Raw genomic sequence first — 24,240 nt, forward strand, 5'->3', positions numbered from 1 at the left:
GTGCCTCAACCCTGGAATTCTCATCATTCTTGTTTACAACCATTGCTTGCTTTGCCATTGTCATAATTTTTTCTTTCTTATTTATTAATTTAAATTTTATTCACAATTTCACACTCATCTTGATGCTTTATAACACTTGATATCTCCTTGTCTAAAGCTGAAAGGTGCTTAAATTTCTAGTCGCTTAGTCCTCATGGGAACGGTATTTGACTGCCTCAGTCACTATATTACTTATAAGATTAGGTGCATTTGTGTGTCCATTTGAACATAATAAGTTTTTAGAACCATTTTCAAGGATTAGTATAATTAGTACTTTGCTAAATTTTTGGTTTTTCATAAGAAGTTTAAGTGTTAATGACTTGATCTTAGCAGCTAAATTTTTGCATGTTTAGCTGAATACTGGATTGGCGAGAGATAAAGAGTTGGTAGAGCCTTTTGTAAAACAAGAATTGATATTTCAACAAGGGTGAAGAGCTTAATATCCCACTCAACAGGTTTAAATGGCTGAAAAAGTTGATCCAAATAATACTATCAATCTAAATGCCGGACATGTCCTAGCTCTGGTTATCCTAGTTGCTCCTGCTCAACCAGCTGCTAGACCTATTTATGAGGTGTCAATCCCACTCACAAACCATGCTACTAATAGTATTCGTAAGCTTGATCTAGGTAGTTAATTTGAATTAATGTAGAATATGGTGCAATTGTTGAATTCAGTGGGGTAATTTTCTGGCCTTTCACATGAAGACCCGCAGCAGCACATACAGTCCTTCTTGGAAATAAGTGATACTTACATTCCTATTGGGGTGAGTACTGATTATTTTAGATTAACAATCTTTCCTTTTTCTTTAATTGGGGAAGCGAAGAGGTGGTTACATGCTGAACCACCACTCTCCATCACTTCTTGAGAAGATCTAGCTTGAAAGTTCCTTATTTGGTTGTTTCCATCTGGGAAGACTGCATATTTGATAAGTGAGATTCAAAGTTTCAAACAGAAAGAATGAGAGAATTTCTACCAAGCTTGGGAGAGATTTAAAAGTATGCTCAGAAATTTCCCTCACCATTATCAGTCTAATGATGTCCTTGTTCATACTTTCATTCAGGGACTATAGCCAAATATCAAGATTCTCTTGGATTCAGAAGCAGGTGGGAAAGCTCTTGAGAAGATTTATGAGGAATTGTACGCACTACTAAATTAGATTTTATAAGGGATCCTGAATGGCATGCTGATTCGAGGAGTGCTCCTAAGAAAGTTTCTTATGTGTTAGAGGTAGATCAGTTTACAACATTATCAGCCCAACTTGTAGCAAAGCAAAATCAGATGCTTACTCAGTTAAACAATATGAAGTTGGGGGTTCCACAAGTAGCAGATACAACTAATGCAGTCCAATAGGTGAATTCTTGGTGTGAGGTTTGTGAAAGTAGTGAACACGCGGTAGATGCTTGTGCGGTTAATCCAAATTCTATGAATTATATGGGAAATATGAATCATCCAAGGAAATAGAACTTTGGTAACACATATAATCCCAATTGGAGAAATTACCCAAATTTCTTATGGGGTGGAAATAAGGCACAGAATAATAATAAATACAAAGGGCTAGTGTAATAGAATCAACAACAGTTTCAGAATAATCAGACTACTACTCAAACAAGTAATATGGAGGATATGATGAAGCAGATTTTGGTGAATCAAGCACAGTTTGTAGCAAATTTAAAGAGTCAACAATTGATCACTAGGAATTTTGAGTTGCAACTCGGTCAGTTACGGAAGCACAAAACACAAGACCTCAAGGAGGCTTACCTAGTGATACAGAGACAAATCCAAAGTAGGTAAATATAGTTATAATAAGGAGTGAGTTGCAATTAAAAGAGATGACACCTGAACAGGTCAGTGCCACAACCACTGGTGATGATTCCAAAGACAAGGAGGAGAAAAGGGTTAAAGAAAAAGCTGCAAGTGATGAAATTTAAGTGGAGAAGAAGACTTTACCTTTACCCTTCCCTCAAAGGTAAAGGATGCATCAAGAGAAGGCCAGTTACAAGAAGTTCTTGGATCTTCTAAAGAAGGTTCATGTAAATCTTCCTCTTGTTGATATTCTACAGAGTGTTCCAAAATATGCAAAATATCTGAAGGACATAGTAGAAAACAAGAACCAGTTGACAAAGTATGTTATAGTTACACTTACTGAGGAGTGCACATTAAAGATACAAAACAAACTACCCATAAAGCTGAAAGATCCAAGTAGTTTCACTTTGCAGATCACTATTGGTTAGACCATCAGTGCTTGTGGATTGTGTGACTTGAGGGCTAGCATAAATCTTATGCCCACATCTTGGTACCGAAAGATGGCTCTTGGGAGTCCCAAACCCATGACCATTGTTTTGTAGTTGGCTAACGGGTCCCTTGCTAGGCTGGATAGAATTATTGAAGATGTTTTAGTGCAAGTGGGATTACTGATCTTTCCAGTAGACTTTGTGATTCTTGACTTTGAAGCTGATATGGTTGTTCCATTTAGTTTAGGATGCCCCTTCCTAGCAACAACACAGTTACTAATTTATGTAAGAGTAGGGAAGATGAAAATAAGATCGCTTGATAAAGTGGAGGTTTTCGATGTATACAAGGCGATAAAATTTCTAGCTATATATGAAGAATTATCTTCTATATCAGTTATTGACCTTTCATCTGAGCTACATCTATTGTTGTCTGATGATCCACTAGAGCAAGCTTTGATGGGTCATGATCTTTATAGAGATATAGAGGCACTATAATTGGACCAAGTCATGAATTTGGTGGCGATTAAAACAAGAAAGCTATGTTTTGAGCTATTGAATAGGCCAATTAGCCCATCTCTTAAAGCTTTAATTGATGAAGCTCCAAAATTGAAGCTTAAGGTTCTTCCTCCTTACTTGAAATATGTTTAACTTGGTGATAATAATACCTTTCCTATTAATTTATCTGCAAGTTTATCTGATGTGCAGGTAAGGGAAGCTATGATAGTTTTGAAAAGAAGAAAAAAGGCAATTAGGTGGAAGATGTCTGATATTACCATGATAAATCCAAATTTTTACATGCACAATATATACATGGAGGAAGGTTTCAAATCTAGGGTGCAGTAACAATGTAGATTGAATCTGGTGATGAAGGACGTGGTGTGAAAAGAGGTCATCAAGTGGCTCAATGATAGGATTGTTTATCCAATTTCAGACAACAAGTGGGTAAGCCCAATACATTGCATCCCAAAGAAAGGTGGGATGACTGTGGTTAATAATGAAGCTAATGAACTAATTCCCACTCACATGGTGACTGATGAAGAATCTGCATTGACCACCAAATGCTGAAAAGCCATAAGAATGACCACTATTCTATCTTGTTCATTGGTCAGATGTTTGATAGGTTGGCAGCGTAGGATTACTACTATTTTTTTAATGGTTACTCGGGTTATAATTAGATCACCATTGTTCCTGAGGACCAAGAAAAGACTACTTTTACTTACCCATATGGAACATATGTGTTCAGACACATGCCTTTTGGCCTCACAATGCACCTGCAATGTATCAGAGATACATGATGGCAATTTTCTATGACATGGTTGAAGAATTTGTTGAGGTATTTATGGATGACTTCTCTATTTATGGTAATTATTTTGATGTATGCTTGGAGAATTTAGATTGAGTCCTGGCTCATTATGAAGAGATAAATCTGGTGCTAAATTGGGAAAAATTCTACTTTTTGGTCAAAAAAGGAATAGTCCTTGGCCATAAAGTGTCTTGTAGAGGACTATAAGTAGATAGATCAAAAATTGAAGTGATTGAAAAGCTACCATATCTAGTAACAGTCAAGGGAGTGTGAAGTTTTTTGGGGCATATGTGTTTTTACAGGCGTTTTATTCTGGACTTTTCAAAGATTACAAGCCCGATATGTAAAATACTAGAAAAAGATGCCAAGTTTGATTTTGGGGTGGATTGCCAAGAAGCTTTTGAGAAGCTAAAGAAGAAGCAGAACGAAGCACCTATCTTGATTTCTCTAGATTGGGAGTTGCCATTTGAGCTAATGTGTGATACCGGTGACGTAGTTGTGGGAGCAGTTTTGGGGCAGAGAAAAGACAAGGTATTTTGCTTTATTTATTATGCTAGTAAAATTTTGAATGATGCCCAAATAAATTACATAGTTATGGAGAAGGAGATGTTAGCACTGGTTTATGTACTCAACAGGTTTAGATCATACTTGGTGGGCACCAAGGTAATTGTTCACACTGATCATGCCGCCATCAAGTTTCTTTTCAACAAAAGGATGCAAAGCCACGATTGATCAGGTGGATTTTATTACTGTAAGAATATGGCCTAGAGGTTTGAGATTAAAAAAGAGCAGAAAATCAAGTTGTGGACCATTTGTCAAGGTTAGAGACTCATGACTATGTTGTTGATACTTTCTCTACATTCAAGATGTATTTCTGGATGAAAAATTATTGTCTATAGAGGTGTGTAAAGTTCCTTGGTATATGGACATCGTGAACTTCTTGGTGAGTGACTTTTACCCTCCTGAAGCTACAATTCAATAGAGGAAGAAATTGATACATGATTCTCATGCTTAGATATGGGACGATCCATATCTGTTCAAGCAGGGTCCTGATGGAATTGTATGCAGATGTGTCCTAGAAGCTAAATTTAAACAAGTTCTACAAAAGTGTCATTCATCTCCTTATGGTGGCCATCATGGAGGGAAAGAACAACCTAAAAAGTATTGCAATTTGGTTTCTTTTGGACAAAATTGTTTAGAGATGCAATGGCTTTTGTGAAGAGTTATGATCAGTGCCAGAGGTTGGGTACAATTTCAAGGCGTCATGAGATGCCCCTAAATAATATTCTTGAAGTTGAAGTGTTTGATGTTTGGGGGATAGATTTTAAGGGACCATTCCCACCATTCAATGGAAACTTGTATACCTTAGTGGTAGTTGATTATGTATCTAAATGGGTGGAAGTTACAGCTTGTCCCACTAATGGTGCAAGAGTGGTATTGAAATTTATGAAGAAGCATATATTCTCCTAGTTTGGTACTCCCAGAGATATAATCAATGATGGAGGTACATATTTTATTAAAACTTGGTTTAAGAATCTTTTAGATAAATATGGTGTTAGGAACAAGGTGTCCACTTTGTACCATCAATAAACAAGTGGTCAAGTTGAGGTATCCAATCTGGAGATAAAGCAGATACTGTAGAAGACTATTAATGGGCAATGGAAGGATTGGGCCATAAATCTAGATAATTTATTGTGGACATATTATGCATTGTGGACATACAGTATAGCTTATAAGATGCCCATAGGGACCTCTCCATATCGCTTGGTCTACGATAAAGCCTGTCATTTGCTTGTGGAGTTGGAACATCAAGCTTATTACATAGTAAAAAACCTAAATCTTGACATGAAGGCTGCGGGAGAGAAAAGATTGTTACATCTTGCTAAAATTGATGAGTTTCAACTCCATGCTTATGAAAATGCCAAGTTGTACAAAGAGAATACTAAAAAGTGGCATGACAAGCAAACTCAGGATAAATTTTTTGAATTCGGACAATTTATTCTGCTGTTCAACTCAAGGTTAAAGTTGTTTCTGGGTAAGTTGCGATCAATGTGGTTCAGGCCATTTGAGGTAGTGTGTATAAAGCCTCATGGAGCTATTGAAATGTGGAATAAAGAGAAGACTGAAAAGTTTTTGGTGAACGGATAACGTGTGAAGCATTATTGGGCAAATTATGAAGATAAGCACAATATGTCCATCACCTTTACAGATGAGTAAGGCTAAGTTGAGTCGTTCCATGATGTAAAATAAGGTGTTGCATGGGAGGAAACCCATGAATATAATATAATAGAGTAGTTCCTTTATGTTATAGTTGTTAGGAAAGAAAAAGATAGGAAAAATATATATATGTACAAAAAAATGAGTCGTGCGATGACCAAAACTAAGGTGCTGAGTGGGAGGCAACCCATTTTTTCTTACGTTTATTTGTTATTTTTGGTTGGTATTCAAGAATGAGAAACATGGAAGCATTGAGGCTAATGAGAGGTAAGTGAAATAATGTCGAGGAAGCATTCTGGTAAGTAACATACTTCCTAAGGTAAAAAAAAAAGAAATAGGGGAAATTAAATATTGCCAAAAAAATTTTTGGTATTCTAGTGGTGCAGGGTGATAAGCCCGTGGCGCCTCACCATAGCGCCTCTATGCGAAAATTTTTTGGCATTCTAGTGAGCAAGGGCGATAAACCCGCATCGCCTTGCTTGTAGAGGCGCTCCAGAGCCCGCACCGCCTTGCTTAGAGTGGCCTGTCAACTTTTGAACAATGTTAAATACCACCATTGTCTTCAATTCCCCTTTACTTTTAAACCCTAGCCGCGCCGCCCTAAAATTCCCTCACCCAAATCCCTTCAAATTATTGGTTTTCTCTAAAATAAGGAAGAACTACATCTTTATCTTCTTTACTAATTGAGAGGTAAGTACTCCATTCTTTAGTCTTTCAACAAATAGGGTGCATGAAATGGTTATATTAGTGATTTCTTAACAATTTTGTGTTATTTATGCCTTAGGGTGTGATGTTGCTTCCAAATTAATAGAAAGCTTTTAGTTTGTGCTTATTCATTGATGTGCTTATTCAATAATGTGCTTATTCATTGTTGATCTGCTAGCCATGCTTTGTTGTGAAATTTAGCAGGATGGGGTAAAAATTATGTTAAAATCATAGTTGGTTCAAATGTTTGCACTAGTTTGTCTATTGTAATTTGATATTAAGGAAAGTCTGAATTTGTTAAGTGTGGGGTAATCCCTCTGAATTTGTTAAGTGTGGGGTAATCCCTCCATATTACATTCGATTAAGAATTGTTCAACTATTAGATATGTGTGCTGTTAGACTACTTTCATGTGGAATCACACATTAGTGTTGAATTAGGACTGATTTCATTTGATTTTATATTGTACTGATTTGATGCAAAATCATATGTGTAGCTGTTGTGTGATATTATGAATAATTGTACACTTGTGTAACAATGTAAAGTCTGTTCAACTAGAGTCTATTTGAGGAAAGGCAAATTTCTATATGAGTTATAAATGAGACAACAGATGAACTGTTCTGCTTTGTCTGAAATTATGTGAGCAATTGTGTTGCTGCTGCCTCATACTTGAGGGAAAGTCTAAGTACCCCAGTTTTTTTATCAAAGAAGTTGTACTAGAAACTAAGTGTGGGGTATTTCAACACCAACACACTTATTGGTTGCTAGTTCAATATTTTCATATGTTTGATATGGTTGTTGCATGTTCTGCTTTAACAGGAAATATGTTGGGTTAACAACAGAAGGGCAAGGCTAAGGCAGGATCTTCTGAGCCAACCAGAAAAAGAAACAAACCAAGTGGAAGCGCATCTCAACCCCCGACTATCCCACATAGGCAAGAGAAGTTGTATGGCATTAGCTGGGTGTTAGATGCTGGCCGAAAATGGTATACAAAGCATGATGAGTCAAAGTATACAACTGAACAATTCATTCACAGGGAAAATTTGCCGAGGGAGTTTCCCCAAATTGTGCATCGAATAGAAGAATTACATATGGACTTCTTGTTTGCACAGCCTCATGAGTGCAATATGAGCCTCATAAGAGAAGTTTTTGCCAACTGGGACCCACGAGATCCAGACAAAGAAGTCAAAATACGAGGACAGGTTATAACTTTCAATGCTCATTCATTGAATGTTCTTTTCAGGACACCTGAAGTTGATGTTGAGCCCCTGAAGCTGATGTATATGGAACCACCTTATACCAATATTTACAATTTGTTGTGTGTCAACCACTCGACAGCAAGATGGACCCGTAATAAAGAGAATAGCATTCACTTTACATTACCCTTCTGTCAAATGAATAGGGAGGCCCGAATTTGGACTAAGATCATCTACACTTGTCTCATACAGGCAACTTACCTAACTGATATGACACGGAAACGGGTATACCTTATCTATGCCTTAATGCGAGACAATATTGATGTGAATGTAGGTGCAGTGATTTTCACGGCTATGAAAAAGGCGCATCTTCGTTCAGAGACCAAGTATGGTTTTGAAGGTTTACTGATAAGATTTTTATGAGATCAAGGAGTACACGAGAAGGACCTATACTATAGGTTTTCTATGATCACCATCCCTGTTAATATATCCCACACTAAGAGGGGTCCTGCTTACGGTGCTATATTGAATATGCTTGAGCGTCAGGCTTGAAATGATGAGATCACTGCCCAAATGTATGGCATATAGATGCTTTAGTTATGGGTTGGTGGGCAAGTAGATACCTAGTAGGATATTAGAGTGGTAGAGCTAAACTATCCTCTTAGTCATCATGCGAGGACCATGCTACAAATAGGTCCTAATTTTGTAGAGTTGGTTGATGATGATGTTCCCACAGATGAGGAGCGGAGGCTGTGTTATTTAGATGATAAATCGAAGAAGGAGAAGGAGGATGTTGGTGATGACCTAGACTTCGGAGATGCTAATACTGATGTGGGCATCGATGGGATATGATCAGAGAGTCCCTCCCTACCTCATACTATACTTATTTTGCAAGCACTAAGATAGTGCTTTGTTTTAAGGGTGGGGTGGTGGAAGTCTCATTCATTTTACTTATTTTTGTCTTTATTTTGTTGGACAATTTTAATTTTTACTTTTGGATACTTTTTACTATGTGGATATTTAATTTAGCATTCTAGCTATTCGAAACACTACATCTGTAATAGTTAGTAAGTTGCAAGTATTGGTGTAATTTTCCCTTAAGGCACTTTTTGCGTATTGCTTCAGTTTAAAGTATTTATTTTCACCATCTTTATCAATTTTAGTTTAACGTATTTTTTTTCCCTCCTTGGCAATTCTTTCATAGTTAGTTGCCTCCCTTATGATAGATGGATGACGACCGTCTTAAGGGGAGCTAGTCTTTAGAAGATGAGGATTCATAAGAACCCGATTACGACTTTTGAGAAATGCTTTGTATTGGGCCATTTTTTTAGTGACTTTGAATGAATTTGTTTTGAAACAAAAGGAAAAATAGTTATTTTAAGATGCTAAATCTCAATAGGTGTAATACGACTTGTTGTCTTAATGTGAATTTGACAAAGAACAAGATCGGGAACCTTAAGGATCTGACTTGATTCCTAGCATGCACCGAGAGTGTGAGTATTTGTTTGTATTCTACATGTATAGGAGTGTCTAGAACTTGCACAGTGTGTTTATAAAGCAAAATAAAGGGTGTTGGCTGTAGGAAGTAATTTAGGCATTTCTTTGTTAGCCAAATTGTAAAGACTTTATTTACCTACCTTTATGCATATCCCTAGTTAGCCCAGTTGAGCCTATAGCTTTATTTTGTTGGTATCCTCATGTGTAGCCAAATCCTTTTTTTGATAGACCTTGATTCGATCCATAGCTCCTAAGAGCTTAGTATAGATGATTAAATGAGTAGGGAGTATGAAATTGAAGAAGACAAAAGGTGAAAGCGAAGCCCTAAAAGAATAGATATGTGTGTGTTTAATTGTTGTGGCTGGGAGTTAAAGAAATTCTTTGAAAAGAAGTTTAGATTTCTTTTTGCCTAGTTAGGTTACAATGAACCTGTTTTGGCCCTGGTCCATTTCAGACATTGTGCACCTCAACCAACGTGAATAGCTTTAGTTGAGGGTGGCTATTATAGGGGTACATAACAGTAAATGGGTGTGAAGAAGAGCTGGAAATCAAATCATGATGTTAAAGAAAAATGTTCCCACCATAGCTTATGTTAATGTACTAAATGAGAATTGGGGTGAAACAAATAATGTTGAAAGGTAATAAAGTGAAAATTGGGGTGATAGAATGTGATTTTATTTGAAGATTGATATGTAGTAAAGCACTTAAGGAGATTAGTTACTATTTCCTAATAGTCCCTACTCATCCCTTAGCCTACATTGCAACCATGGAAGACCTAGTTGATCCTACGTTTCAACATCCAACTATTAATGGAGTAGTATACTAAGGGCAAGCTTATGGGTCATTTTCTATATGTATGAATTCTTTGTTGAGAGTGATTGATCGAATTTTGTGTTCCCCGCATGGGAAATAATGAAAAATTGTGACTGGTATGGGGAAACTTTCTTGTTGTAAGGGTGCATGTGGATGAAAGTCCGCATTACTTATTGTGTTGTTTGATTGAGTGCTTTGATTAAGTTTGCCGATAAATCAGATATAACAATTGAGATGATGAGGTTTAAAAAATTTTGTTCATGTGCATAAAAGTATTCTTGACATTTTTTGAGATGAAAAGTCATTGTTATAAATTATAAATGCCCAATGCAAGAATAACTCTTAGGTTGTGATATGGAGCGTAATTAGGTAGTATATTTGTGATTGTTCAAGGATGAATAGGGTTTTAACTGTTGGGTGGTGATCTTGGGTGTATTTTCAGTGAATCAGGGAGATAAGCCCGCGATGCCTCGGGTGGAGTGGCGCTCCATCTAGGGTGGCGCCTCGCCTGGAGCAGGGATACAGACAAGGCGACATGGGCTCCACTCCGTCCAGGATAATTTTGTCCCAGTATAAAAAAAACATGTGAACACAATTTCAATCACTTTTTGGCAAGCATATCAGCGGCGGAAAAGCATAAAATTCTCTCTTTTGGGGTTCTTAGACATTCTTTTGAACTTCTTCACTTCAAGATTAATTTTAGGTATGATTAATTACTTATTTTTTATGTTGAATTCAAACATGAGTGGCTAAACACCCTTGTTCTGGGGTTGAGGCCAAGAACATGATTACTCTTTGATATTCTTTATCGTAGTTTATTTTTGGATTATCATCTGGGTTGTTCTTAATTTCTTGAGCTTACTATTTTGATGAGTGTCCACTATTAGAATAAATCTATATTTCTACGTGAATCCGGGATGAGAATCGTAAGATAGAATGCAAAAATTAAGGAGCAAGGTTCTTAACCTTTTATAAAATAAGGGGTTTGAATTCGCATCTAGGATAGCTATACACCTAGAAACCTTGCTTGGTTCAATTGCAAGAAGATAACTTCATGAATCTAGATGAATTATTGCATCTCTGTGGGAGCTATAGTTGCGATGTTCAATAGATAGAAGATTTGAGGTCGGGAGACTAAGATTGTACAATAAACCTTGCGAATCAACTACTCGATAACCAATTAGAATGTGATAAGAAGATAGAATTGTATGATTATTAGTTATGCCTCAACCCTGGAATTCTCATCATTACTGTTTACAACCGTTGCTTGCTTTGCCATGGTCACAATTTGTTCTTTCTTATTTATTAATTTAAATTTAATTCACAATTTCACAATCATCTTAATACTTTATAACACTTAATACCTCCTTATCTAAAACTAAAAGTTCGTTAAATTTCTAGTTGCTTAGTCCTATTGGGAATGATATCTGACTGTCTAAGTCACTATATTACTTGTACGATCACGTGCACTTGCGCGTGCATTTGAACGTAACAATAGCACAAAGAAAAGTATGCAATCAGTACTTTGAATGTACTGGTACATGAGATAAGGACTGACTGAAATACATGAGATAGCTGAGCATGTAATATCTGAGAATACAAAACCAATCATAAACATAGTTCTGAAATAATTTGTAAACTGAGAGACTGAAATCTGTATAACTGATTAACTAAAAATTTGTACACTAGGTTAAGAAAATCTGAACTTAAAATACATTGATTTATGTATTGAGACTTTGGGAGGTATCATATAACTGGCATTCCCCAATTTGAGCTAATCGGGGTCCAACCTGTAACCCAGTTGGAAGGGTGTTAGTACCGTGCCATAGGTACTAACACTGGCTGTATGGATCCACTAATTTAATGTCCCAAAAGATCAGGGTGTGAAGCCTAAACTGATGGGTGACCCTTGAGAGGAAGTCAAGCCTAAATTGATAGGTGACCCCTCATATCCAACGCTAGCTACGTAGTTTAGGAATACAGGGACTGCTACTAACGGCTCTGCCTAACTAATGGGGAAGACGCCATCCCTCCATTCACTCGGTGCTAAATCCTACTTCCAGCTGAACTGACAATGGTACTGAACTGGACTAAGTTTAACTAAACATTATTTCTGATAACTGGTAGTGGTCACCATGATCATAAATATCTGAGTAAAAAACAAGACTCATGGTTTTACTAAATTATTACTTGAAAATTTAAAATTATGTCAAACACGTAGGTATCGAGTGTTCGTGCCAACACTGAATGGCCATAAATTATGACAATAAGCTTTTAAAATGATAATATGCGATCATGGTTCAAACCCAAAAGCATAGAAATTTCATCAAACATGTGAAAATCATGAACTTGAACATGGGAATGTCTTAAACGTAAGGAAACAATATGTTTAGATGGCTAAATTAATAAATTAGGGGTTTAACATGAAATTCACTTGAACATGGCATGGGAGTTGCAACACTCAAAACATGATATGACTCATTCCACTTGAAAACACTTGAAAACATAACTTATAATTGAATTGACAAGAGATTCATGGATTTATTTCATCTTGATCATGTATAAACTCATAAATTAAACCAAAAGTGGGTTTTTGGGCTCCATGAGTGAAAGGGACCCATGGATGAACATCTCACATATCTTACTAGATGAAATCTTGAAGATTCCTTGAGGATTTCTTAAAATTGAAGATTGAATTTCTTGGTTTCTTGGATTGGAGTTTGGAATTGTTCTTGGAGAAAGAGAGGGTTTCTTGAGAGAAATTTGTAAATAAAAGGGCAAATAATGCCCCTTAGAAGCCCCAGTTCTGTTTTATGGATAATTAGGTAGAGGTAAATAACCCAAATACCCTTCAAATGCAAAGAACAAAATCTAGAAGAAATAGGAAGGGGCGACGTGAGCACTGGAGTGGCGGACTAAGCCAGGGGGCGCTGTCTTACCCCAGTGGACTGGAAGGGGCGACGCCCACTTTACCTAGGTGGACTAGAGGGGTAGGAGTCCATTTATCCTGGTGGTGCTACTGGTTTGGTTTTCCAAACACGCCTCTACGCTCGTTCGAAAATTTTGAAACTCACTTGAGACATACTTTGAACAATCCTGATCATGAATCAACTCAAAATTCGACGTCCCGAGTTCAGGAAGGTTAAAAATAAAATCAGCAAAGTTTAGGGGTCTTGAAAATGACTAAGCCCTCAACACTTATTGAAAATTCCAATCTTGGACCCCTTAACATGCAACTGTGATTTGAATTGATCTAAGATTAATACGGGGTAGTATTGAAAGCCTATACTCAACTGGAGTACTTCTTCAACACTCTTGCTAAGAAGTGCTAATAACATTAGGGGGAAAAGAATTCTTGGGCATGATCCGAATAAGATATTTGAGTAAGGAATCTTAATATGACTATGACTCTGTAATTAAGGAACATAGGCCTATGAATAATAAGCTAGGATACAATTACTTTTCCTTGGGGAAGGAAACTTTTAAATTTCAAGCTTAGGCACACTTCTCAAATACTCCCTCAACCATACTTGTCCTCTTGAATACTATGCTCATTTGATTCAACTTATAATCCTTACATGGGTGCATATAACTACTCTAGCCAAAGTCCGAGTTGAGCTACATACTCTCACCAAGTTCAATCCTAACGCGAAATCATAAGGTAATGCACATAGCACCATAATACTAGTATGAACGATGAATTTAACACCCCATGCATTTTCACAACTCTCATCTTAAGAATAATTTTTCTTGACATTTCAATAACTAAATTCAACCTCTTACTAGGAATTTACTAGCGCACAATATACCCATCCACTCATATGCCAACATAACATTCAAGCTGATAATTATAACCACATATGAACTTCTAGGCAAACACCTATAAAAGAATCTTTCTCATATTCTCTAAAACCCAACCAATAACAACTTCCATGAACTATCTCGATGAAGACACAAATAGAATTCTTAATTAACCGTGGCATATACCAAAATATTTGCCTCAATATTCCCTCACACTTATAGCCTTAGATAAAAAAACATACAATAATCTTTCCCCAATGTGAAATATTTACTCTCTCCCATCAAAACAATTGTTCATCACCCCTATCATTTCATAAGAAGAGGTCACTGAAAAGTTAGAACATGAGGACCGGAAGCATGAAAGAATACTATCCATATCTTAGAAACTTAATTGAGGCCTGAGGAATAGAGTATCAATGACATGAATTCATTACAGAGATCTAAACTTAAGACATACATGACATAATCTGAATTTTCTTGATCATTAAGAGTGTAGCAAGAGTAACTGGGCTGAACATGGCGTAAGGCATGGGTACATGAGTCATGATTTGTATGAACTGAGTTTGGAGTTCATAAATTTAGAGAATATAATTAGTACTACTGAGTGAACTGAAACTCCTCATACTAGGAACTGGAAGCGTACATAATTCTCTATTATGTGCATGAACATGAACCATGATCATGGATTCACATGTAAGGAATGAGTAGATATCGTGATGACTGAAGTACAAAACTTTGCACTGAGATGAGAATGGGTCAGGCATATTTCTCTGCTACTGATGTTCTACAATACACTGGCATTACTACTATAATCTGAGAGCCTGACTTGGCTTTTTGTTCTATCATCTCGCCCTTAGATTAAAGCTATCATTCTAAGTCTGTAGACCCATTTAATAAACTCTAAACTGAACTGAAACCACTTTACTCTAGAGTCCGAGATATAACAATACATATAAAAAATAAACTCACCCTGAAAGACTACACCTGAAAGTGTAAAACTCATTGCTAGTACTTTCTTCTGAGATACAACCCTTAAATTTCTGTAGCCTAATAGTCATCATATAATAACTTGAACACTTTCTAACTTAAAATCTTGAAAAGCATCACCATAGAATGAGTTTACACCATCTAGAATTTTAACTCTTCTTTCTACTAGCTATATCTTACCAAATTCAAACTTAGATTCTAACACTTAACAGGGGTACTCCCAAATAACAGGGTTACTCCCAAACTTTAATGAACTATATTAATGTCATCCTTGAATACTCCCTTAATATATAATATCATTCACTTTCCTTAGCTTCAGCAATTATCATATACACTCTTCTTGCCAACATACTTGTGTCACTAAACATATAATCTGCCTCTTTTCCTTCATAGCTTACTATATCACATCTCTAAACTTATTTTTTTCTCTATTTTCCCTAAACCATGAGAATTATTATTACATCAACATACCCAATATCATCATACTAAATTTAGAATCAACAAACATAAATTCTTGCAAGCACTACTTCAAGCCTACTGATTCACTTTTCATACAACTAGCCCTATGGATACATAATCTACTAAATCCATATAACACTATCCCCACTTTACTACTACTAAAATTTTTGTTCATGCTTCTAATTCCAGATCATATACTGTCATAGAATTCTGAGAAGGGATTTGAAAGCACATTTGACTTTTGATTAGTGCAGGATTTTCATAAACATGAATGAAATCTTTCAGACTTTAGATAATAAAGGCATTGGTGGGATACTTTCGAGCCTACATGTTATCTTGTAACTATTTGTAGGGGCTGTCCGAGAAAACACTATCTATAAGGATTTAAGTTTGGCTATTTTTGTTGCCTCAAGAATAAGGTAGAGTTGGCACAAATAGAGTAATGTAAGAATCTGCATAAGTTTCTTAGAGAACACTTCTAATACATGATCTGAGACATGAAAGAAGGGAAATATTTATTAAATGCCCTATAGCCTCTCGAAGAAAAATATAGATGCCTTCGTACCATTCCACAAGACTCTACTAGACAAGGATTCATAGACACCCTAGGACACTTGAACTTTGTGCTCTGATACCAAGTTTTACCATGACCCAAGGCTACCCCCTAGCTATAACATGGTGCTTAGAACCATAAGTGATCCCAAGCTAACCCATGTACTGGCATGATACTTGAGCAACTGACTTATAATGTAAATAATAGCAAAATTTGTTGAGCAAAAACATAATCTTAGAAAGTTTGAATAAATATAATACTGATAAAGTTTAAAACATGATAAAACTGAGGAAAGAAACTTGAATTACACGTAATGACACTGATTGACTATCTAGGAAGCCTATACAATACTAAATATAGATAGCTGGGACATGCCTCCAACTACCACTAATAAACACATATGAATAATAATAAGAATGTACATGAACTACAACTGACTAGAGTCCCTAAAATAAGAGAACTCATCACCTGCTAGCTGGAAGCTACAAATTGTCTGATATGGTGTGTGGGCTACAATTGGTACCTACATTATGAGATAATGTAGCACATACACATATATATGGATCAATGCTTTAGAATATATTGAGTAAGTGGGGCTAAATACAATAAGTTAAACTGAATAGATACATAATCTTAAAATATGCATGCTAAGTGCAAGTAGACTCACCAAGAGACTGAAATCAACTGAAAGCTAAAGTATCTTACAACATGAATAACAAACATAATATGTTAAGCTAGTGAATCACTACACTTAGTTTCTTAAATCTTTACTTTTGCAGAGTAAGTAGAACTGAAGATGGGAAGTAGTAAAAACATGAATACTGTATGTAAATCTCATGTAAAGCTGAACATGCTGTAAAACTAAATTGAGGGTCATGTTTGAATACTGAGCATGAAAATATGAATATGTAAAATTGAATGCATGACCGAGTAAAGCATGTACTGAATAATCTGAATAACTGATATCTAAATAATTGAAAATTTGATTACTTGGTCAAGAAAACCTAAACTTGTAGAGACTGAATACTGACTAAAATTATGAGAGCTATCATGTAACTACATACCCCAATCTGAGCTAATTAGGGTCCAACCTATAACCCCAGTTGGAAGGGTGTTAATACCTTGCCATGAGTACTAACATATGGTTGTGTGGATCTACTAATCTAGTATTACAAAAGACTAGAGAGTCAGTCCTAAACTGGCAGGTGACCCCTAAGAGAGTGTCAGTCCTGAACTAGTGGGTGACACCTCATAATCCTATGCTGGATACATAATTCTGGAAATTAAGGGCTTCTACTAAGGACTCAATCCTAACTGGTGGGTGAGTCCCCATCCCTAGGTTCGCTCTGTGCTAAATCCTTCTCCCAATTGAATGACCCTGGTATTACTATGGGTCTAACATGGCATGGTACTATACTAATAAGTAATCAACATAAACATAGTAGTCCGAATATAGTAATAGAAAACATGGTCTGGCTGACTTATAACATAAAAATGGAAACGTATAAAAAAAATATGATAATAACATTTAAAACAGTGATATAAAAATCATAGTTCAAAGACCCAAAACATAAGGCATTTCAATAATTGAGTGAAATACATGAACTTGAACATGGGGATGTGTTGAGCTTGAGAAAACAATATATTCACATGGATTACTACATGAATTTGGTAGTTAGAATGAAATCGATTGAGTATAACATGGATTCTTGAAAGTTTAGAACATGAAATAGCTTAATTTATGTGGGAACATATATGTACATGGCTTTAATTAAATTATAAATAAAAGAATGGGTTAAATTTATCTTGAACATGTATAAATTCTTACTTTAACCAAAAGAGGGATTCTGGGCTCAATGGGTGAAAGAAACACATTGATGAATACCCCACATACCTTAATTAAATGAATTCTTGAAGGAAGTTTGAAATTAGAACTTGAATCCTTGAATTCTTGAGGAAGAAAGCTTGAATATCTTGTACTTGGAAAGAGAGGCTTGAATTACTCGTTCATAGGGAGGGAGAGGGTTTCTACGTGTGAAATTTTGTGGGTAATGGGTAAATAATGCCCTTTTGACTGTTACAAATCGTGTTTTGGACGTTTGGGGTTGAGGGGAAAGGACCAAATTACTCCTTGGCCTATAGGAAGATGGAAAAGTGAGGGAATAGCCCTCATGGCGCGACCTCTATTCCAGTGGAGTAGCCTTCATGATGCGACCCCTAGTCCAGTTGAATAGTCCCTGCGGTGCGAGGCTATCATGACCTCTTATTGTTTTTCATGAAAATGGTCATAACATTTCTCTCGAGTATCGGATTAAGGCAAAATTGGTACCATTGGAAAGCTAACTCATTTATATATCATTTAGTGGATCTTGATTTGAAAAATTCCATATATGTAAAAAGTTATATATGTTCAAAGATGAACCTTGTAGAATCGAATACAAAAATTTGGCCGAATCAAGGGCTCTTAGCTCAACTTTGCTTTAAGTGATTCCTATGAACATTTTCACCTCATAAGAACTCTTATCACCCAGATAATGATCAAGACATATGTATTCAAATGTAAATCATGGGATTAAATTTTACATATGTAGGAACAATGATTCGATTTCTAGCTCAAAATGAGGGGTGCTACACGACGACTCATAGGGTCCAGTCGTAGTCAACACAGAAACTATTTGGGTATACAATGGTCATCCTATGATTAGCAAAAAATGACTCGTAGTGAGATACTCTTACTCAAAGAAGAAGACTTAGCCACAAACACTGGCCAGGCTCCAAGTTAGTTACTAACGACTCATCAAGACTCCCTACGACTCGTAGGATAAGTCGTAGTTAGGACAGTGAGGATAAAGTTTCAGAAATTTTCAAGGATAAAAAATTTGGGGTGTTACATTCTCCACCTGTAGTATTATTCATCCTCGAATGACAAGACAAGGCATTAATTTGTATGATTCGACTCCCAATACAACCACACTTACCTTTAATAAAGACAAAAAAACAAAAATATTAAGGAATACCCATACCTCAAACACAATTATCTGAAGCAGGTAACAGGAATGGGTATTTGGACTTCATGTCTTCTTCGGCTTCCCAAGTAGCTTCTTCATGCTTTTGGATCCTCCACAAAACCATTACCAAAGCTATGTTCTTAGTCGGCATCTAATGGACTTGCTGATATAAAATTCCCACTGGGACTTCCTCGTATGACAAGGAATTTGAAACACCAGTACATTCCATAGAAATGACCAAGGAAGGATCACTCACACATTTCTTCAACATTGACATATGAAAGAGCGGATGAACAGAATTCAAACTAGATGGCAACTCCAACTCATAAGCAACCTTCCCAACTTTCTTCAAAACATAATATGGACCAAAATAACGGGGACTGTGCTTCCCCTTTCTTCCAAATTGCATTACTCCCTTTATTGGAGACACCCTCAAAAACACTAAATCATCCACATCAAACTCCAAATCTCTTCTCCTAACATCTTCATAGGACTTTTGGCAACTTTGGGTGGCCTTAAGCCTATATAAAATTACTTTCACTTTCTCCAATGCTTGGTAAACCAAGTCCAGGACAAATAATCTATTTTCGCCAACCTCAAACCACCTAATAGAAGACCTACAAATCCTACCATACAAAGCTTCAAAAGGTCCATCCCAATACTCGAATGATGGGTATTATTGTATGTAAACTCTATAAGAGAAAAATCGTCAAAACAATTCCACTAAAATCAATCACACAAGACCTTATGATATCCTCCAAAGTATGAATAGACCTCTTTATTTGTCCATTCGTCTGAGGGTGGAATGTTGTGCTAAGGTTCACCTTGGTCCCTAAACTTCTCTTAAATGAATGTCAAAAATAAGATGAGAACTGAGTACCTCAGTCAGAAATAATGGAAATTGAAGTACCATCCAGCTTAACTATATCCTCAATGAACAACTTGGCATAATACCCTAAGGAGAAATTAGACCTCACTTATAAAAAGTGAGTTGACTTAGTCATCCTATCCACGATGGCCCAAATAGAATCCAACTGTCTACAAGACTGCAGGAGACCGATAGCAAAATCCATATTAACCACTTCCCATTTTCACCCAGATAACTCAATCTCTTAAGAGAAACCACCAGGCCTTAAGTGCTCAACCTTTAATTGTTGAAACACCACACACTTGGCTACAAAATTAGCCACATCCCTCTTCATGTTATTCCACTAATGAATATCCTTCAATTTATGGTACATCTTTGTAGAACCAAGATGAATAGTATACCTCAACTTGTGAGATTCAATCAAGATTCTCTATCGCAGTACATCAATGTCAGGAACACATAACCTACCTTGTTACTATAAAATGCCATCACCATCAATCTCAAAAGACATCACTTTTCAATGACCTAGATCATACTTGATCTGTATCAAAATAGGATCCAAAAGTTGCTTCTCCTTTACCTCAGCACCTAGAGATGACTTTTCCACTTCTTAAACAATCACACCACCATCTTTGGAGTCCTAGAGAAACAACCCCAAGATTAGTGATGTCGCTCAACAACTAGCCTCTAAAGAAGTATACTACGGTCGATGTCAAATATAGTAACCCAACTAAGTTGGGGTTAAACCCACATGGAAGACATTGAATAGTATCTCAAACTTGACAAAATCCACGAGCAATGCAGAAATGTAAATGGGGGGAATTTGTAGTCAAAATTAAATAGTTACAGAACTTGAATGCTTGAGTTTTTAAGCAATAAAAGATGAACACTGGGACTGTGTTTCCCCTAGCTTCTCAACTCAGTAAAATTTGTATGTTCAACTCACCTATTTTCTTGCTCTGTATGTAAAGTCGACAAGCTATGTATTATCAATCGACTTGTGAACGTGTTGATAAATCTCACCATTTACCTTGTGAGTCTCGGAGTGTCACCTTATTACCCCTTCCCTATGATCTCAGTTCAACTGTAACCTTTTAAGTCTCGAGTTGGTTGGACGAGATAGCAAAATTATAAGATGGATATGAATCTCAAATTACTTTGTTAATCTCTTTTTCCTAATCTCAAAGTCCCTTGTGATTATATTATTGAATATGGAAAATCGTCAAGATTCTGCAGTAGCTCTGAGGTCAATTAATATGATTAAGATTAAGATACATGCAACTACAATACAATAAATGAATTTCCTACTTTCTTTACGTTGCTAATCTGCTAGGGTTCCCCCAACCCTAGTCAAGAAAATTAGTCGTTCATGTTCATGTAAAAATCCATGATAATCAATAAAGAACACATGTAATTGTTGAACAATAATGAGAGGAAAAAATCCAAAGTCTCCAATTGAATAAAAACCCAAAATATCAAGAACAAAATCTTAATTATCAAAGTATGCTAAAAGCATATAAAGTAATGTAAAAGTGTGTAACCTCATAAAGGAATAAACCTAATGTATTTATAGTGTCTAAAAATAATAAGGGAATCCTATTATAAATAGAATAGGGAAATTATGTTGGACAACTTGTGTAGTTCACTCATAAGCTCTCATTACGAGTTGTACGGTGCTAGTCGTAAGCACTCCAGTAACTGATCTTCAGGGCTTCAAACTTCTGTTGTCCTTACGATTCATTACTATAAGTCGTATTCAATCCTTACGACTTATGGCCTTCACTCATCATCACTTGAGCCTTAGTCTTTCAAGGCTTTGGACACTAGTTTCTTTATGACTTCTTATTATGAGTCATAATCAGGTCTTTCAACTTGTAGTCTTTTAGGACTTCACCTCTGGATTTAAGCTTTGGATTCTGCTCACATTGCGAATATTTCCCACGACTCATAATCACATCTTGTGAGTCATAGTCACCAGTCGTAGCCATTCTGCACTTGGTTTTTCATCTTCATTTTTGCTTTTGGTATCTTGACGGGTATGGATATGAGTCATATAGTATCTTAACGACTCATAGCCTGACCAATCTATTACCTTTATGAGGCTTTTATTCCATCTTTTTAGTCCAATATCAATGTTAACCTGTTTCACCTATAACAGCCACAAAAACTACATCATATCTACGAAAATAACCTAAGTCCAAGCATAAATTCCTTGTTTTAAGCATCAAATGTTCCATGTTTCCATGGCACATCAACACCCTCAATTTAGATTTTTGCATGCCCTTAGGAAAACCATAATTTACACCCATAAAGACACGATGGTTAATGTTGAACACCTTTTTACCCTCCTCCTATCTTGTTAATCAAAAGACTACTATGTAGAAAGACTTGGTGCAACAATTTGACATGCAAATATCTAATGATACCATAATATTAGCAACAAACAACTAGGTCTAAACAATACACACTACCCAAACAGATAAGTAACTTGACATTGTAACCCATGCACCCTCACCTTTAAAGAAGTACCTATCACCCAGCTTGATTCATTTTACATCTTAGGGATGGTCCAGAGACACTCTTACTCTCAAGAAGTTCCAACCAATGTACACAGAGTGCCATAGGCTTTCCTTTATACTCTTTACCATAATTTTCATACGGTCAGACTAGGATCACTAAAGGACTTTGTTGGGCTTGTAAAGTAGGCTTGGGGATGGTTACTGTATATCAGGGATCTTTTAAGTAACTTAACCTCCTTGGCACTATGTTTTTTTCGGGTTCCACTTTTTCTACCAACTTATTATTGACTTCACTCTTGTTTCTTCATTTTTTTCTTTTTTATGCCTATTGTGAGCCAAGTGTGGTTTTATTTTCTCATTTTCTTTTTCTTTTTCCTTTTATATTTTTTGAAATTTTTATTTTTTCTTTTGTTTTCTTTTATTTTCACCTCACTTGCATTATTTCATATTTCTTTGTACGCTTCTTTCTTTATACTCATCTTTTCCTACACACCCCTATAATAGCCACCCTCAACTTAGGTTTAGCTGAGTTGAGGTGCATAGTGTACAAGGAGGACCAGGGATAAAAATAGGTTCATTGTAGTTTAACGAGAAGGTGAAGTTGGTGTAAACAACAAAAACATGTCAATTAGGCACAACTTTTGGATCAAGGGATTCATATTTTATTTGTTTTGGCATTTAGGCTTGAGTGGACTAGTTTGAAAAATGGTCTATGATCATCTCCTATTTTACCATCCTACCTTCTAGGCAAAAGCAACTAGGTAAATTCAAGATTCCGCACTCACTGGGAACTAGGTAATGCCTCACACTCACATGGTATAGGGTCACATTGTTAGTCACTAGCTATCCAGTTCATGCAAATACATACCACGGTTAATTTCTTTTTAATTCTAATGCCATTTAAGTGATTCTCAACCGTCACACGCACACACAGTACTACACTAAAAATTTTAGGAGGGGTATCTTTTAAATTTTCAAAAAATGTTTTACACACATGTTCTCAACTGCCTATACATATCAATTTTCTCAATTAAGCATCACATAATACACACAAAAATAACACAATTATGTAAATATACTGATTTACAGACTTTTTTAGATTGTGGTCGATGGGTTTTGATACAAGGCAAGCATAAACAAAGACAATTATGGTACATCCCCCATACACAAATAAAACCTATGCACTAACCCCAATGCATCTAGTAATGTAATATAGGGATCGAGGACATACCCTAGTGCTCTAGGCACTTGCTTAAATTAAATCAGCATGGGGACCCTCATATTGGGTCCCCTATACTTATCAATAGTAGTTCCATTAGATATCAGGAGTGACTTGGTAGTAGTGTCACCAATTTTGTCTAGTGCACTCAATGGTACGTCTAGTGAGGCTATGTCTCTACCCCTCTCAATATTTATGGCCGATCTCAAACTATCAAATCTAGCTGCAATCTCTCAGACCCTCACCTGTCGGTCCTTCTCACTCTGTATACTTGCTTTCTTCACCTTTTTTAGGTTTTCTTTTTTAGTGCTTTGGATTTTTATTTTCTTTCTCTCTCTGCCTTTTTCTCCTACTGGGACTCTACAAATATTTTCAACTTCTACCCCAAGCTCGACCTCCGTTATAATAGGTGCTAGGAAAAATGTTCAACCATACAAATCATTAACCAACTTTCATAACTCAGCTACCTCAGCTTTTATCTACGCAATGTCAGGGGTTTGGCCACTTGCCTACTAATGTGTGATTCTCTACTCAAATATATCTAGTCTTTCCTAAATTCTCTCGCTTTGTTTTTATAGCTTGTTTTTAACCTAGGGTTGCACACCATTCTACATCAATTTTACCTTTGCTTTGACAGCTCCCAACCTTTTCACAATTTCATTTAAACTAGCCTGGGAAAGAATCACATACCTTGGTGGTGCGAATCCAGATAATGAAGGTCGTGGGGATATAACAGATGGTGAAATCAGAGTGCTGGATGATTCCGTTGTGTTAGACTATTGTGGTTCGGACTGGCCACCCCCAACTGGGATATTATCTACTTTAG

At 36.3% G+C, this 24,240-nt stretch overlaps 1 non-coding gene across 1 annotated transcript; it reads right to left on the bottom strand.

Annotated features, from left to right (window-relative positions):
• Window positions 1-959: 959 nt before the first annotated feature.
• LOC124886802 lies at window positions 960-1,066 on the bottom strand. The gene has a single exon (XR_007044210.1). It is a non-coding gene; the product is annotated as a small nucleolar RNA R71 (small nucleolar RNA).
• Window positions 1,067-24,240: the final 23,174 nt, after the last annotated feature.

The sequence above is a fragment of the Capsicum annuum genome, chromosome 8 (genome assembly GCF_002878395.1).
Source record: "Capsicum annuum cultivar UCD-10X-F1 chromosome 8, UCD10Xv1.1, whole genome shotgun sequence".
Lineage (NCBI taxonomy): Eukaryota > Viridiplantae > Streptophyta > Magnoliopsida > Solanales > Solanaceae > Capsicum > Capsicum annuum.